This window comes from Boleophthalmus pectinirostris, unplaced genomic scaffold (assembly GCF_026225935.1).
Source record: "Boleophthalmus pectinirostris isolate CB_2022bp ecotype Guang Dong unplaced genomic scaffold, ASM2622593v1 HiC_scaffold_21, whole genome shotgun sequence".
Lineage (NCBI taxonomy): Eukaryota > Metazoa > Chordata > Actinopteri > Gobiiformes > Gobiidae > Boleophthalmus > Boleophthalmus pectinirostris.
The window spans coordinates 11,079,912-11,097,176 of NW_026571175.1; the positions used below are offsets into that span (position 1 = coordinate 11,079,912).

The 17,265-nt window shown below is 38.0% G+C and overlaps 1 protein-coding gene across 1 annotated transcript in view; it reads left to right on the forward strand.

The window, feature by feature from the left end:
- The window catches only part of foxo6b (forkhead box O6 b), a 91,802-nt gene that overhangs the window by 34,894 nt on the left and 39,643 nt on the right, over nt 1-17,265 (forward strand).

Consider the following 17,265-nt stretch of genomic DNA (forward strand, 5'->3'; position numbering starts at 1 on the left):
AAAAGGAATAGGCCTAATAAATACAATCAAATTTGGCTACTGTAATCTAATATTTGCTTAGTGCTCTGCTAGATATGCTACCAATGTGAACAATTATTACTCATAATTTTGCTGTAAATATTTTGAATTAAATTTCTGGTCTTCAAAAGTGCCAAAAAAAAAAAAAAAAAAAGAATAAATGATGACACATTTTCATGAATTCACACAATTTGTATAACCAAAAGAAGTGGAATGGTGCTTCAGATGAGACTGGAAATGGCTAGTTTAAATCCTACTTGATCAAAAGCTACTGTTGATGTGTCCCTGAGCAAGACACTTGAAGAATAAAGGGAGTAGCGTGCACCTGATAAACACAAAATACAAAACTTGTTGCATCCTTAAGCAATACACCTTCAACTAAGAACAAATGGAAGCAAAAAAAACAAAAACAACAACAATTATTAACACTTTTTCCCATACCCACCTTTAAATACAGACGACTCTATGCCTATTGTTGTATCCCTGAGCAAGACACTTTCCCCTAAAGACTAAAAGTGGAGCCTGTCATTGTATCCCTGAGGAAGACACTTTCCCCTAAAGACTAAAAGTGGAAAGCACCCAAAAAACAAAGCATAAAAACAATATAATGAAGATTTTTTTCCCACACCCATCCTTAAAAGGTTTTCTGCCTGATTTTTACAGTCTAACAAACAGAACTAATTCAATTTAAAGCAGTGGTACAACGTTATTCCTCACTTACCTTATGCATTCAGAGCATCCGAATTATTCACTGCAATGAGTTTATAAGTGCTTTTCACAACTTTTGGAGGCCAGAGCTGAATTTTAATGCAACAGAAAAGTTAACGACAACTAGCATGCTGACAGCACACATCCTGATGATCTGACAATAAAATGCCTTATAATTAAATGTTAGATAGATCTGTACTGGTGCAAGACAATTTTTGCTCAGGGTACAAGGTCTTTAAAAGTCCTAAATTACACAAAATTTACTCTTGTGAGCTTTAAACCAGGTTATACATTTTTTACTTCATCAAAAACATACCTGTTTTGTTGCATTCACATATGTTTGAGTAATCATTTAGTATTAGTCTGTGTGCACCTCCAAAGCTTAAAATGTCTGTTCCACCTTGTGATGTCATGTAGTGGTAGTTTTCAATATTTAATACCTTTCACCTTTTGTTTAGTAAAGATGAGCAATTCCACAGTTGAAATAATCCAAATGATTCTAGTGAAAGTGTGTGGAGTAGAGGTCTGCGCAGGACAGAATTTTCAGTCCCTCCCGCCCGCGTTTGTGAAGAATTGTAATTTTCATTTCTGCTTCCACCCACATCTGCGATATTTTGTCCCACTTTTTCCCGCAAGATGCCGTTCACTTTCTTAAGTTCTATCAAACACGGAGAAGCGGAAAGGAACTGTATAATGTGCGCGAGATTAGATGACATCTGCAAGTTTAGGCTGCTTAAAATGTTTTTATTAACGTCAAAGAAAATATCCAGCACAAATGATGTATGATGTGTAATATTACACTCATATTTAGTGTGCAGGACTGCAGTTTATCATCCCACCTGCCCGCTCCCGCAATGAACTTTCAAAATGTGTCCCGCACCGCACTGTTTTGCGTTGGATGTGGAGTTTAAAAACACAACGGAGCACTTCCTGCTTTACTACATGACATGGTGGAAGAAGAACTCAGCCTAAATATGCAGGATTTGTACATTGAACATGTGCAAATGAAACAACAATACACAACTCCTGGTACGTTTTGACAAAGAATCATTATAACAGTGCTCAGAAAATAATTTGATTTGAACCCTTTAAAAACACAGACAAACTCCAGGCCCTGTATGCTCCCTGCGTTTGCCCCCACCCCACCACCCCTACCCCCTTCCCTCCCTCGCACTCGTGATAGATGGACATTGGATGACTCTTTTAACAGATTTATCGTCTCTCCCAAAGTCTGACTTCATCAAATCCTCGATACGGCCGCTCATATATACTGTCTCTGATGAGTGCCTGTGGAGTCTGCGCCTGCGTTTTAATAGGCGCATTAATCTGGCTGCTTAATGGCGCTGCTGAGTGGAAGGTGGTCACTGCAAGACGGGCACTAAAACATGAGTTATAGACCTGTGGAGGCGAATGAGGAAAGGGCAAAAAGTAAAAAAGAGAAAAAAAAAATAGAGGAGAGTGGTGGAATTAGCAAGGACTCTCCTGGGTGAACTTGGTTAATCTTGAAAGTTTTACCAATTTTGAAAGTTATTAAAAAGTTGCAAAAAGTTGGAGCGGAATTTTGGACTTAAATTTGGCGAGTCATTTGATTTGGGTTGTGCGAATTGGAATGTAATTTGGGAGTGTAGTTTAGTTAAATTTGCATTGTGTAACTTTTCAGGTGGATGGTCTGTCATATTATTTTCTTCATGGAGATGTTATTGGTTTGTCTGGAATGTTTCACAGTATGGCATTAAACCTTTCCATCTTCATGGAGACCAAACCAGACCAAGTTACAGGTCAGATCTGTGAAGAGGCAACCCTGCTCATAGTCAGAATGTCTGTTTTTCTAAGTATTTTTGAGCTATAAAACCACCTACAATTGAATACATGTAGAGCTGTTTAATGCCATACTGTGAAACATTCCAGACAAACCAATAACATCTCCATAGAAACAAGCAGGTGACAGACCCCCAACCCAACCATAAAGTTACATAATGTACTTTTAATATAAAAAAAATTTGAGTTACTTTTGGTCTCCATGTTTGCCTGGAGTGTTCCACAGTAAAGCATTAATTCACCCATCTTCCATATATTCCATAACTGTGAGCAGGGTTACTTCTCCACAGATCTGACCTGTAACTTGGCCTGGAGATACATTGACATCATGCAGGTAGCGGTAGCCAGGCTCAATTTCATTTCTCTCCAGCAAATAGGTCAGGAATCGGAATACACTAGACGGTTTTCAAGAACCCGAGAAGTTGTAGACCATGCACTGGCCAATCAACGAAGAGCTGTGAAGCCATGGTGTCAAACTCAAACGCCTGTCTGGGTCCCTTTTGTGGTACAGCACAACAGTAAACAAAGCGGTCGAGATGGATGTAGACACAGCCATACATTCTGTGTTGGCAACGATTCCATAGATTGAAGATTTAAAGCCGGAACAAAGAGAAAGAAAGACGTTATTGCCCTTCTTCCTTTGAGATTTGGCACATTACATACGTCACGACCAAATAGCAGCGATTGGTTAAATTAAAAAAGTACCCACCTACCGTCGAGCGAACGAATCCTAATGCTGCGAGGTCGGACAGTTTCCACAAAGTGAAATCAGCTGATGAATCAAGGTAGTGGAATCTCCACCAGAAAAATTACAGTGCACCTTTAAATTGATAATAAAAAGCAACTCAAGAAGAAAATCAAATTCTACGGTTAATAGGTTTGTTTTTTGTTGTTGTTTTGAGAAAATTTGAATTGATTGTGTTGTCAAATCTATTACAACTACCGTAAATTCTTCTATGTTGCTACTATATTTTTTGTTCTTGTGATGCAGTAAAACCTACCCTAACCTACTCAACTGCCATTTACATCAAAATCAATCAGTCGCTTAACACTCTCAAGGTGTTATTTTATTTCTTAGCTCTCTCTTTGTGTTTCTTGAAATTGATTAAAAATGGTATACTAATTTATTCTCCTGTGACGTTTTATTAGGCTCCACTGTAGCCCCGCTGAGCTAATGAGTCTGCTAAACCCAATCTAGACAAACCAGCGTGCAACATTCTTTAAGTGTATGGCACGTAATTGTTGTGGCAATTTTTGTTTAAGTAATTATGCCCTGAGAGGATTTGATCAGATTGGTTGGTTATATAATGGGATAGATACATACTGTGATTGTTAGTCGAATGTACAACAACCCTGAATAAAGTGTTGTTTGGTAATTGTTACCGAGTTAGCAAAAAAGAGCGTGTTTTTCATTTCGGTTGTTTTCGTTGCACTGAAAAACATAGAAAAACATGTGTACTTGCTCTGAGCGGCTTCCAACTCCACAAACCTGACTCTGCTTGTTTCTATGTCTTCCAAAATCTGCCAAAGCAACTTTTCTATCACTGTGGAGAAAGTTAAAAGCATAGTTTTAACTTTCTATTTGATATCAAGCAGGTGACTTGCCACAGTGGTGGTTTTTATTTATTTTTTTATACATTTATTGACTATTTTTCCCCATTGTTTTTGAGACTTGCACATCTCTATGTATTTTAATTATGTTGGATTGGAAACTTGTCTTATTAGTTCAGTCACCTACTAGATAACCAGAGCTGAAAGTTGTTTTATTTTTTTGCTATTACAGTTACAGTTTAGTTTACATCCATTACATATGATTATTATTATTTTTCTTATGATTATTTTTTTTTAAAGTAAACTACGCTCTTTAATGTCAGATTGAGAGAAAATCAAATTGCTCTGAGGTCTTGGCCATTAGTAGCAATGAGGGCAATTGCTTGGGGGCCCGTCCAGGTTTGGAGGCCCTAGAAAGCAGCCTGCATTTGCCTAAAGGGCCATTCACGTCAAAGCGTCAAAACATCGAGTTTATATGTAAAGTCTATGTGGACGCGAATTGAGTGTTTTGGCGTTGACGCTCTAGACGCACGTCCAAGGCATCAAAAGTTGAAAATGCTGAACTTTTCGTGTCCGACGTGCCGTGTCTACCAATCAGGGACGAGTATCCAGAGACGTAGCGACATTATTATGAGGAAGAAAGAGAAAGACCCGAGAACCTGAGCGAGAGCCATAAACATTAATGGAGCATAATTACATACTCCACAATCACCGAATGGATTGCGAGGACTACACCAGAACCGGACCAAGACTAGACCAGGACTAGACCAAGACTAGACCAGGACTAGACCAGGACTGAACTGGAACTAAACCAGGACTAGACTGGGACTAGACCAGGACTAGACTGGGACTAGACCGGGAATAGACTGGGACTAAACCGTGACTGGACCAGTGTCATTAGTGGAGTATACATATATATACACCGCAGTCGTCGAGTCGATCTCCTCTGCTGATGGTTTTATGTAATAAACACACTAAAGTCTCTCTCAATCTGGTCTGCCATCATTAAAGGAAAAGACCGGGACTGGGCGCTTGTTTCCAGGGCATCAAGTATTTTTCTCCCGTTCCTCCATGGCGTCCAAGATGTGTCGGGGATGTCTAAACTCAAATGCAAAGGTGTCCAAATAGAGGCATCTAGGGCATTTTTTGATGCTCTGGTGTGAACGGCCCTTAATGGTTGCGTCGCCTCTGACTTGCCAAAACCAGAAAGTTACATACAGTAAACCTAACTTTTAACTGGCAACAATTTTAAACATATATCATTTTATCTAACTAGCTTTTTTGTTCCCATATATTGCTATCTTAAATATTTTGCAATGGAAAGCAAAGTTTGTTCAAAATGATCCTTTAAAGACTTATGTCCAATATATAATATAATGGAATACTGAACAAATAAGAATAAAAGTAGGTTTAAATTACCTCCAGTGTAATAAGACTTCACCATGGCAATACAGATAGCCCATTTACTGTCTTGCTATAGCGTAGTGTCCGTACTGGGGCATTCGAGGACATTGTGAGCCTTGTGATTGCGTGACTGAAGAACATAAGCTCCCGATGTCATTCCCCCTGAAGAGCCGGAAATGCATATACAGCCCATACTATAAAAATACAATACAGCCCATTGTATTTTGAACAATAAGTCATGTTACAATAGATCAAAGGTGACAGCTGGAATCACATACAGGACATGTGATTGTATGACTTAACCGCATATGGAGCTGTCTATGTAACTCCAGTGGGGATTTTATGTTATGAATTGCACATTAAAAGCACACAATAAACAACAATCAATTTTGTTTCATTGTTTATTAAGATTAATTAGTTAGTTAATGAATGGCCCTGATTTTTCCCATGTATATTTGTGAAGAACTTGTCTTGCCCCAGTTTAGTATTGTATACGCAAATCTTGAGGTCGAAATAAGTCCCCTGCGTGCTGTCCACATCTAATTATAAATAACGCTATTATTTTCCAATAATCAGGAAGTGAGTATTAGCATACTAGTTGCTGTTAGCTTTATCACAGAGAAACTATACTCGAAACGTGCTTCTAAACTCATCAGAGTGAATAATTATGATGCCCACAAAGCATACGGTAAGTGAGATAGTTCTGTTTTTCAGGAAAAATCGGTTACAACACCAATTAAATATGGGTTACAAGTTTTAATTAGGTGGTTATTAAGCTTGAATCATTCTTAATAATCAATTTGTATATGAGTAATTGTCTCTAGTCATGCTTTATTAAGGCTATTCAATTCAAATTCAGTTCAAATTCAAAAAAGTGTATTGTCAATTCTTCATACCAAACATATGAAGACACAAAATTGTGTTGCATATAAATAAATAATAAGTGGAAAAGTCCAAATGTTTCTGTACATGTAGTTTAAAAGACAGTTCAGAATTTTGGACATAGGCTCTCATTTCCTAGTGAGCCAGAGTACTGTAGATGTGTGGAAACACTTTTTGAAATAATCCATCCAGTCCTTGTATTTGAAGAGGTCGCTGGTGCTAGGCTAGTGCATGTCAATGGCCACTGTTAGCCTGCAACTTAAAACAGTCTTACCCACTCCACAGTGTACCTGTGGCAAATCTATTATTACACCAGACTGTCAATGTAAATGTCTGTGTCGATAGAATAATTTTAGAAGTAAAACTAACCTTGTATTGCATGAATCATCGCATGTTGCATATTTTCTCTGTTAGTTAGCTGTGATGATATAAATGTAATAAATGAATCTTTCAACACAGGCATTCACATCAACAGTCTGGTGTAATAATAGATTTGCTTTGGGTGTTTTGAGGAGTGGGTGAGCCTGTTTTTATTGGGAGGCTAACTATGGCCACTGACATGCACTAGCTTAGCACCAGCGACCTCTGCAAATACAAGGACTGGATAGATTATTTCAAAAAGTGTCTCCACACATCTACAGTACTCTGGCTCACTAGGAAATGAGGCCCTATGTCCAAAATTCTGATCTGTCCCTTTAAGTAGTAGTAGTAGTATTAGTATTAGTAGAAGTAGTGTAGTATAAAGAGTTATGAGTTATGTATCTATTGTAAAAAAAATCTTTAGGCAAAATGTTAAAGCACGCCACTGTTATAAACATACCGACATGCATAGGAGGCCAAGATGCAATTGCGTGACCGATATATGAATCCGCCCATGTAATCCTCGCAACACTCCCATTAAAACGCCCGGACCTCTCCCTCCACTGCGTCCCTGCACTCCTTCTGTAATGTTATGCCTTATAATAATGATCCCGCTCCGACTGTCTGTCTGTGCATCCCGCTTGACGGATGCACGCCGACAGCCCCGCTCATGTGGAAAGCGCCATCACCCCCCCACCCATAACCCCCCCCCCCCAACCCCCCACTCCCCCCACGATACACAGTACTGCAGTAATGACCTATACGTACACAAGCACTCCAGAGCAAGATATATGAACGCACATTAACAAATCAGGGCCATTTGTTTGATCACATGTCAGCAGGCGTGTACGTGTGCAAGATGACACAAAATAGCCCGCACAACGCGCTTTTCTCGCCATCCACGGGGACCCACTACAATATAGCATCTGCGGCTAACTCTCGACGCGCGCAATTTTATGCTAATGGCCAACATATTGAATTAGACAGGCTGAATAGGGAAAGGGCATGAATGTATTAGGCTGGGATTCCGGTATTGTGGCAGAAGTAGTTATTTCTGCATGCTCCAGGCGGAAACTTTTTTTTTTTTTCCTTTTCTGATGGTGGAATTGTGTAATAAATAAAGATGCAAATGTGTATGTATTTAGCATGTAAATATGAAGCAGGGTTAGAATGGTTAGTGAGATTAAAAAATAAATAAATAAATGCATATGTCCAATATTACTTAAAATTGACTCTGGTGAGCTTTAAGCCATGTTAGAATACTGTTTCCTCATCAAAATCATTCCTGGAGTTGTGTTTTGATTCATTCACACATGCTTAAGTACCGTATTTTTTGGTCTATAAGGGGCACTTAAAATCCTTTAATTTTCTCCAAAATCGGTGGTGCGTCTTATGTATTAATTCTGATTGTGCTTACTGACCTCTAATTGATTTTATGTGGTACACGGTGCTCAAAAATCAGTTTAAATGTTTTAGTACAACTTTGGTAAGCTACGAAGCCACACCTCTTGATGGATTGTCGGATCATTACGGCTATCGTAGTCAGAAGCCTCGCAGAGTAACATAGTCCATCAGAAGCTGACCGCATCAGCACACAAGGAGCGAGCTGTTTTTTCAGCGCTTATAGTTTATGCAAATGCGACATGTGGTTTTAAGTTTAGTTTCTGTAAAACATAAACAAATGTGCGCAAAGCTGCATCAAACATATTATTACTCAATGTATATTTGAGTCCTCCTCATAGGAAAAAATCAAAAACAAAACAAACTTAAATTATCGACTCACAATCACATTCATAATACAGATTCACCAAGACAGGGACACCGGGCCAGTTAAGCCACGATCTGCCATCACGGATGCCTGGGCTAAGGGATCAGTCTCAAATATCGTCTGTTTGTTTCACTTAATGCTCCTCATAATCCAGTGTGCCTTATGTATGAAAATAGATGAGAGAATTCAGCATTATTGATATTGCGCCTTTTAGTCTGAAAAATACGGTAATCCTTTATGTATACATATCGCTGTAATGGAAATGGCTGTTAATACAGTATTTTGCGGTGAAATAACACAATAAAGTACTGTGAAATCCTAGTAATAATTAAAACAACAAATAATAGAGTAGTTTACTGTGATGGCACTGTTTTTATTGTAAACTTTGAAAGTACAGTCTCATACTGTGAATTAAAGTTAAATCCTGTAAAGTGATAATACAGCAATTTACTGTGAAATTTTACAGTTGAATATTGTGAAATCCTGGTAATATTTACAGTGTAGTATTAGTCTGTCTACATCTCCAAAGCTAAAAATGCTCTGTTACACCTTGTGACATCATGAAGTGGTAGTTTTCAAGTTAACAGCTGCCTCTTACTGTAATCCCAGGGCTGAAATTACCCAAACGATTTTAGTGAAAGTATATGGAGTTGATATTTTAATCACACATTTTTGAATGGACCACCTCCACCTTCTGCAACCATCAACCAAAATCCATGTTGCCGTTGAGGGATCCACAAAACACCTTAACAAAAAATGATACAAGCGAAAAATATTGGATTTTACAACTTCTTCCATGTGTTCTTGCTATAAAAGAATATTCATCAAAGAAAGCCCACTGAATCATTTCTAACCGCCCATATAATTACCACTGTTCCCTTACATTGTACTTAGCTTTAAATCAACCTTCACCTTGATTACAACTCCAATCAAAACATCTTAACCACTACTGACTGAAATCTTTTGCACAATTAAACATTCAGATACCATTATTAACTGCTATGAGATGTGTCCGAACTCTCCCATCAGAAATAATGGACCGCACTTCACTTAGAGCGGCTCCACTTGATAATTAAGGCTCGTGGCTGTAGCCTACTTTCACCATATAATAATGACTGAAGATTTCTCAAGCACCACACGCTCCTAATTACTAATTGGCCCTTGCTAATAATAAACAGTTATGCATATGGGGTTATGATTAAAATAGCAGATTTGGATCATTTCGGGGTAGTTTGTTCTCGTTGACGTGACTGCCCATGGTGAATGAAAAAGGAGTTAAACAATAGGTGAAGCTGACTTGTTCATGGGCTTGAGTGAAACGTCAATTTTACATAATCATATGGCCACGATTAACAGATACAATCTAAAATGGTTGTTTAAAAAAAGTTATAGTATTTACATTTAACTGTACCCATGAAGAGATTTTTTTTTCATTTCATAAAATAAAGTAAAAATGTTTTTGCCCCAGTACACATATATTGTATTTAGTGCGTCTTAGGGTAAAAATTAATCTGCTGTGTGCTGTTTGTATGTAATTATAAAGCAGTTTTATCACTGTATTTGTATTACTGTAGCTGTTTTTCTAGCCTCTAAGTGCTTATAAAGATGTTAGAAATGTTTCAGTATAGGAGTAATGTTTTTAAGTATAGTGCTTTTATAATGGGTGAAAGCGAGAGATCTTGAATAAACTCACATGGGAAAACTTTCTAACTCCACATAAAATGGCCCATACCGCCTGGGAATTGAACCCACAATCTTCTTGCTGAGAGGCAGGAATCCTAACCAATCATCAGCCGGGCCAATATCGTAAAAACATACATTGGCAGTCTGTATAGAGCACTGGATAAGAGCACTTTGATGGAGACTGTGTGGGGTAAGGTAATCAGGTCAGTAAGCACCGGCGCTGTACCTCCGGGCAAGCCTTGCTCCCCCGGTGCGATGCCTCACATGAGCACACACATGTGCTGTATGAGCAGGGGTCATGCCAGGCTACACTGTGGAGCTAAAACACACACACAAGCTCATCAGAGACTTTGAAATATGTCCAAGTTAGAATCGAGTATAATTAAAGCAGTTAAGGTTTACTGATACTGGGCATAAAAAAGAGAAGGAGAAAAATAAATAATAATAATAATAATAATAATAATAATAATAATAATAATATAATTATTATTAATTATTATTATTATATATAATATTATAATAATTTTATAATAATTTTATTGATGCCACTCTGGTAGCTCTCAGGTACTTTGAGAATTGGATTTATAATTGTATACCATCATCTGTTTTTTGTCAACATAGGGAATTTTTTTATTTTTTTTTTTAATCGCTGTATAATAATAAAATATATATAATGCAAAATTTTAAAATATAATATATACAAAAATTATATACTACAAGGAAAAATTTAAAAATAATTAAACTACATAAAAATGAAAAATATAAAAAATAAATATATAGCACATGCATACATATGTGTACTGTATACATACATATACATACAGACATACATACATACACACACATAAATCTGTTTAATTTTGAAAATCCTTTTCTTCTCCAAATTTAGTTTCAAGTGGATTCAGTAAGCCGTCATATTATGTTTTCACCAGTTCAGAGTTAAGTATATCTGTCTATCTCGTAATGGCCCTTCTGTCTCTAAAGAAGTGCTTCGAAGTTGTGTTCACTCCTCATGCGCGGTTGCCAACTTTTTGGTGGAAAATCTCAAATGAAAAATTTCAAAACGCCAAAGAATTTCTGAACTTTAGAAAACAACTGCCACAATATATTACAACAGCAGCATTAATCTTTCACCTGAGTTCAGACTTTCTCCTCAAGTTCCCTTATAAAAAATAAACTGTATGAATCATGCATTAGCGCACTATTCATTTTGTGTAATTACTAATCAGGTATGCATGCTAATAAACCACACACTTGAGCTCATTTATTAGAAGACGTTTTGATAAGCTAACTTTTCAGATCAATTATTGATAACATTTGTTGAAAAATCGCCACTAACTGTGTGTTTTTGAATTCTAAATCTTGCTGTTGTGTGGTCAACAGATCTATGAGCCCACCAGAGTTGATTTATGGCTGCTACTAAAAGCTATTACTTACCAGTTTGCTAAGGTTAACCACCAGGACCTTCCTAATGACCACTTTACAATGGGTTTCTACGGTTCACGGCGAATCCGACCTCTCTTTTTACAAGGAGAGCCTAATAGATGGTCCTGTTAACAACACAGGATCAATGTAGCACATGTAATGGGTCAGAGGCTTAAAAGTACATGGTTAGCATCTATTATCTGCAGGATATGGTCACTGTTAACAAATATAATCTAAGATGGATGCTTTAAAAAAGATAAGCTTGTGTTAAAGGTGCTATATTACACAACATTGACTCTTGTGAGCGTTAATCCATGTTAGCTTATCAAAAACATACCTGGAGTGGTGTTTTGTTTCATTTTCATATGTTTGAGTAATTAGTCTCTCTACATCTCCAAAGCTCAAAATGCTCTGTTCCACCTTGTGATGTCATGTAATGGTAGTTTTCAACAGTTTTAACAGCTACCTTTTACCTTGTGTTCAGTATCAATTGGCAATTCCAGGACTGAAATGATCCAAAGTGTTTAGAGTTTAAAAACAATGGAGCACTTCTTGTACAGTATTACCACATGACATCACACGGTGGAATAGAGTGTTTTCTGACACACACAACTCCAGTTATGTTTTTGGTAAAGAAACAACATTAGAAAATAGCGTAATATGGGCCCTTTAATATTTAATATGTTACTGAATAAATAAATAGATAAATAAATATCAATTATAGACATGACTTTTTTTTATATATAATTTTATTTATGGATAAGGTATACTTAATTGTACTTGTGAAAAAATATGTTTACTTTGTGATATAATAAGTAAAAATGTTGCACCAATACAGACAGACTGTACTGTAAAAGCAGCTCTTAGGGTCAAAATGTAACTGTTTTTAGCCTCTGAAAGATGAAAAGTGCTTCTGAACTCATCACAGGGAGTTATAAAGATACTTGGAAGAAAGGAAGCCTAAAAGATGGTTCTGATAACAACACAGGCTCAGTGCAGCACATAGTCTTAAAAGTACATGGTTAGGACACGACCGCGCTAAGACACTGGCATTATGTCACAATATTATTCAAGGAGTTCAGAATGGAGTATGAAATGTATGCGACACATTATGAAAAAGAAAAAAAAAAAACTAAACAAATCAAAATAAACAATAAATATTGAAAACATTTAAAAAACATACAAAATGTGTTTAAACTTTTGCCATTTATCAAGTTTTGGATAAGCATTTGAATTTCATGCTCAAAACCGCAGTCCATTTTTATTGTATTTTTGAAAACTTTGTTAGAAAAGTGAATGCAAAACACAAATGCACACTGACTTCTCAACACTTTTGCAGAATCATTACACAAGACATAATTTGTGACATAATAAAACTAGATAAATGCTTATTGAATCAAAAAGATACACAAAGACATTTGAAGTTCTGAACACACTGTAGTGTGTTTGTAGTTGCCTCGTGCTCCTCTGTTTATACCATTGGGCCGTATGAACTACTAGCCTACATTAACTGTCACTGTTCCACTGTAAAGTCTGCTGTGTCCGAGGCCACCCCAGCTCTTGGCCTGCTCCCTTTCCTGCCTTTCCTCCCCAAGGGACCATGCTACACTGCACTGGAATACTGCACACTGAGTTTATTAGGTATCCAAGGCAACTAAACAATTTCATTGACTTTTCCCCCCTCAAATGTACTAGATTTGTTTTTATACCTCGTACCTTGAAAATCACTCATCTAAACTCTATAAGCAACTTTTGAGGATCAGACTGAAAGCTGTTGCATTCACACACAAATTGGGAAAAGTGTCTTGCCCAATGACTCAATGGGAAAATAAATGGAGCATACCGTTCATTGCATCATTTGTCAAGTTGTGTACAGTTTTGTTTAATTTTTTTGTGTATTTATGGAGAATAGTCGAGTGGGAGCACAGGTGACATAGGCTTATGGGCTGAGCTTTGCACAGATTCGGATTCAGATAACAGCAAAGAGGGTTCAAATAGGGCCGAGGAGAGATCACTAAATTTCTGAAACATGCGTTGATGATGTTCAAAACCTCTTCAAACAAGTTCTTGAAGAGGGAGCAACATTATAACATGGTAGAAAATGTATTTCGAATAACACCCCCTCTTTAAGCTTAATGTAATTTTTTGGTTGCGGGTCCTTCACCTGTTTGTTTCTTTGGATCTTCATTGCTCTGCCTGGAATGTCCCACAGTATGACTTTAATCAGCACACCTTACATTTATTCATTTACTTAGTTCAAAGTACTTGGAAAATCAGGCATTCTGACTGTGAGCGGGGTCGCCTCTCCACAGATCTGACATGTAACTTGGTCTGATTTGCTCTCCATGAAAATAGAAAGGTTTAAAGCCATACTGTGTAACATTTCAGATAAAGCAATAAAATCCATGTATCATTTGTTAATTAGTTTTTCAAAATAAAACCAAAAATAAGAGAACAAAACAATAAAACAACTATTTTCTTCATTATTTATCACCAAAATCAAAATGGAAAAATTTGATAAAGATTTGTTTTTTCAGTTTTCGATTTTGTGTTTAAATGAATAATGGAAAAAACAGGTAACGGCTGCCTCCCGTTTTTTGTGACTTAAAGTGTTATGCAAGACTTTTGCACCACATGCAGACTGAACCAGGATAAAACCAGGTCTAAACCAGGACTTAACCAGGTCTAAGTCCTGGTCTGGTCCCAGTGTGGTCCCGGTTTCCTGATCACCTGACAGTCTACGTGGGCGCACCTCAGGGCCCATCCCTGGTTCAGTCCTGGTATAGTCCTAGTTTAGGACTGAGACCAGGACCAGGACCAGACCGGGACAGAGATTGGTTTAGACCCGGTTTAGACCTGGTTTAGACCCGGTTTAGACCTGGTTTAGACCTGGTTTAGACCTGGTTTAGACCCGGATTAGACCTGGTTTAGAACTCGTTTAGACCTGGTTTAGTGCGTATGCGGCGCAAAAGTCCGGCATCGCAGCTGAAGTCACGGAAATGGGAAATGGCCGTTATTCATTTAAATACAAAATTGAAAACTGAAAAAGAAAATCATTATCCATTTTTTTCATTTAGATTTTTATTCAGTTAGATTACAATTAAAATTAGATTCAATAATATCTCCATGAAGAAAAGCATTTGACGGACCCTCCACCAGAAAAGTTACACAATGCACCTTTGAGTAATTAAGGACTGCAAATGGAAATGAGCTTCCTATTAGGAGCTAGTAACAAAAAAATAAAATAAAAAGAAATTATAATAAATAAACAAACTTGACTGAAACAGACTTAAGGTTTGAACTCCAGACTTTCCTGTAATGAAGTTCCCGATCTCCTCACTTTTACTCCTCCCCTTTTTCTTCCATCTTGACCCCGCCCCTTATCTCCTATAGACTGTCTTTCGCACACAAACACACACGCACAAAACCCACATTCCAGCATCCTCATTAGCAATTCATGAGGCGCGTCTCATTAGACTTTAAGTTTTTACCATAGACCTCTGAAGTGTATGGCTGGAGCAGTTATTAATATTTCATAGTCTCCCATTGAGGAGCTAAAAACCGCTGCCGACCCGTTTCCGCTACAAAGTGTCTCGCGCTTGGGCTTTTTTTTTCTTTTTTCTTTTCTTTTCTTGTCGTTCTCCCCACTTCGTTAACAGCGCGTCTCTTCTTCTTCTCTATCCGGGAGTTGTTTTTTTTGTGTTTTTTTTTTTTTGCTGCCGATCGCTCCCTGCCACTCAGACCCTAACTCAAACTGACTTAATTGGGCTGTCTTTGTTGTGGGAAATGTAGGCATATACCTTATACTGTCTCCCAGGGCAGAGTGAAGAGAGGGAGGAGAGGAAGAGGAGGAGGAAGAGGAGGAGGAGGAGAGGAGGAAGATCACAGAAGGAAAAAGAGGAGAGGAGGAAGAGGGAGGAAAGAAGAGGAGAAAATGACAAGGAGGAGAGCAGAAGATGATGAGGAGGAGAGGGAGGAGAGGAGTGAACCCAGACTAGTGGAGGGGAACCTATTTTGGGAAGTGTACCGTAGTATCCAGATTTTGTTACCGCAAATTTTGAAATAACCATTCTTTGTATTCGTATCGTAGGAAACAAAGGTCTTTTAGTGATAGCGCTGATTGTAAAACACAGAAGAAACACGCTTACCAGAGATGTAGCGGCTGCGATTTAAGACTTGTTGTGTAGTGGCTTTCATCCCATGCGTCAACTTTTTGCCGAATGTCTCTACTCCTTCTCTTCAGGACAAAAAATGGAAAAATTTACAGTTTTATGATAGTCACATTCTTTTTCTTTTTCATACCATGTTGGTGTGCGTTGACGTTCTCACATAGAAACAGAATAAATCGATGAATCTTCAGGGTCGAGGCAACAACTGTTTGGATTGTTAAAAACTTGAAAATACAAAATAGCAACACAACCATACACTAATGGAGAGACGCTTTAGTCAAGGTAGTTTAAACACCAAAAGACAAAATGAAAAATGAAGGTATGGACTACCGTATTTTCCGCACCATAGCGCTCTTAAGCCTCCAACCCCATCAGAAAACGACTGAGCGTCCTGCCATCCAGAGCACCCTATACACGAATCCACTCGGGTGTCCCAGCACGACTTCAGTAAACTACAAAGCCGCACCACCCTCAGCGCACGCAAACACGCACAGAGCAGACAGCGACCTCGCAGCGAAAAACACCCGCAGCCACACTCATCGCTCCACGCTGACGAGGAACGGAACGGAGGAATGAACCGAAAAAGCAAGTGCAATGTGCCACAACTGAACAACCGAGTCACTGCGAACACGCCAACAATCCAGCGGTCCCAGACGGCACCCTCCCTACACGCCACAACTGAACAAAGCAGAGAGTCACCGTGAATGCGCCAAACAAAGTCCGACTGAGCCATCTAACTGCTGTGTTTCGTTTAAAGTCTGGTGCGGTTTATTTGTGAAAAAAGTTCGAAACTAGACCATTCAATGACAGTGCACCTTATAATCCAGAGTGCCTAATAGTGCAGAAAATACGGTAACTGGTTTTGTCATGTTTAAAGTTACAAAGGAGCGTTACTGTAGACAAATATATAGCGAAGGAGTTATCACAAATTTTCAAACTAAATGCTGGTGAGGAAAAGTAGATCCAGAGCTTGTCATCATTGAAAGAAATTATAGTCTGCATGAAAATTTGGTCTTCCTGATAATTGATGAAGGACTTGGGTTGGACATTATTGATGTAATTGCAGTGTCCTAACAAAGATGATTGGTAAAGGGTCCTTATTATGCTATTTTCTGATTTATGTTATAATGTTGTTTCCTTGCCAAAAACACGTTGTGCTAAATTCTTCTCTCAAACTAAAAACATTTCACCTTCACGAGAATCATTTGGATCATTTAAAACCTGGATTTCTACTGAACAAAAAATTAATTTAACTGTTAACTAATAATGCAGGAATACTCAAACATCCATCCAAGCTTCGTGGGGACCGTGCGTTTTCTGACGCCGCCCCTCGGCTGTGGAACCAGTTGTCATTAGAGATTAGACAAGCGAGATTAGACAAAACGCACATTTTATCACTGGCTTTTAACAAGTGACATGTACATTTCTTGTTGTTTTTTTAGTAGTTATATTGTGTTCATCTTGTGTATTGTGTTTTAC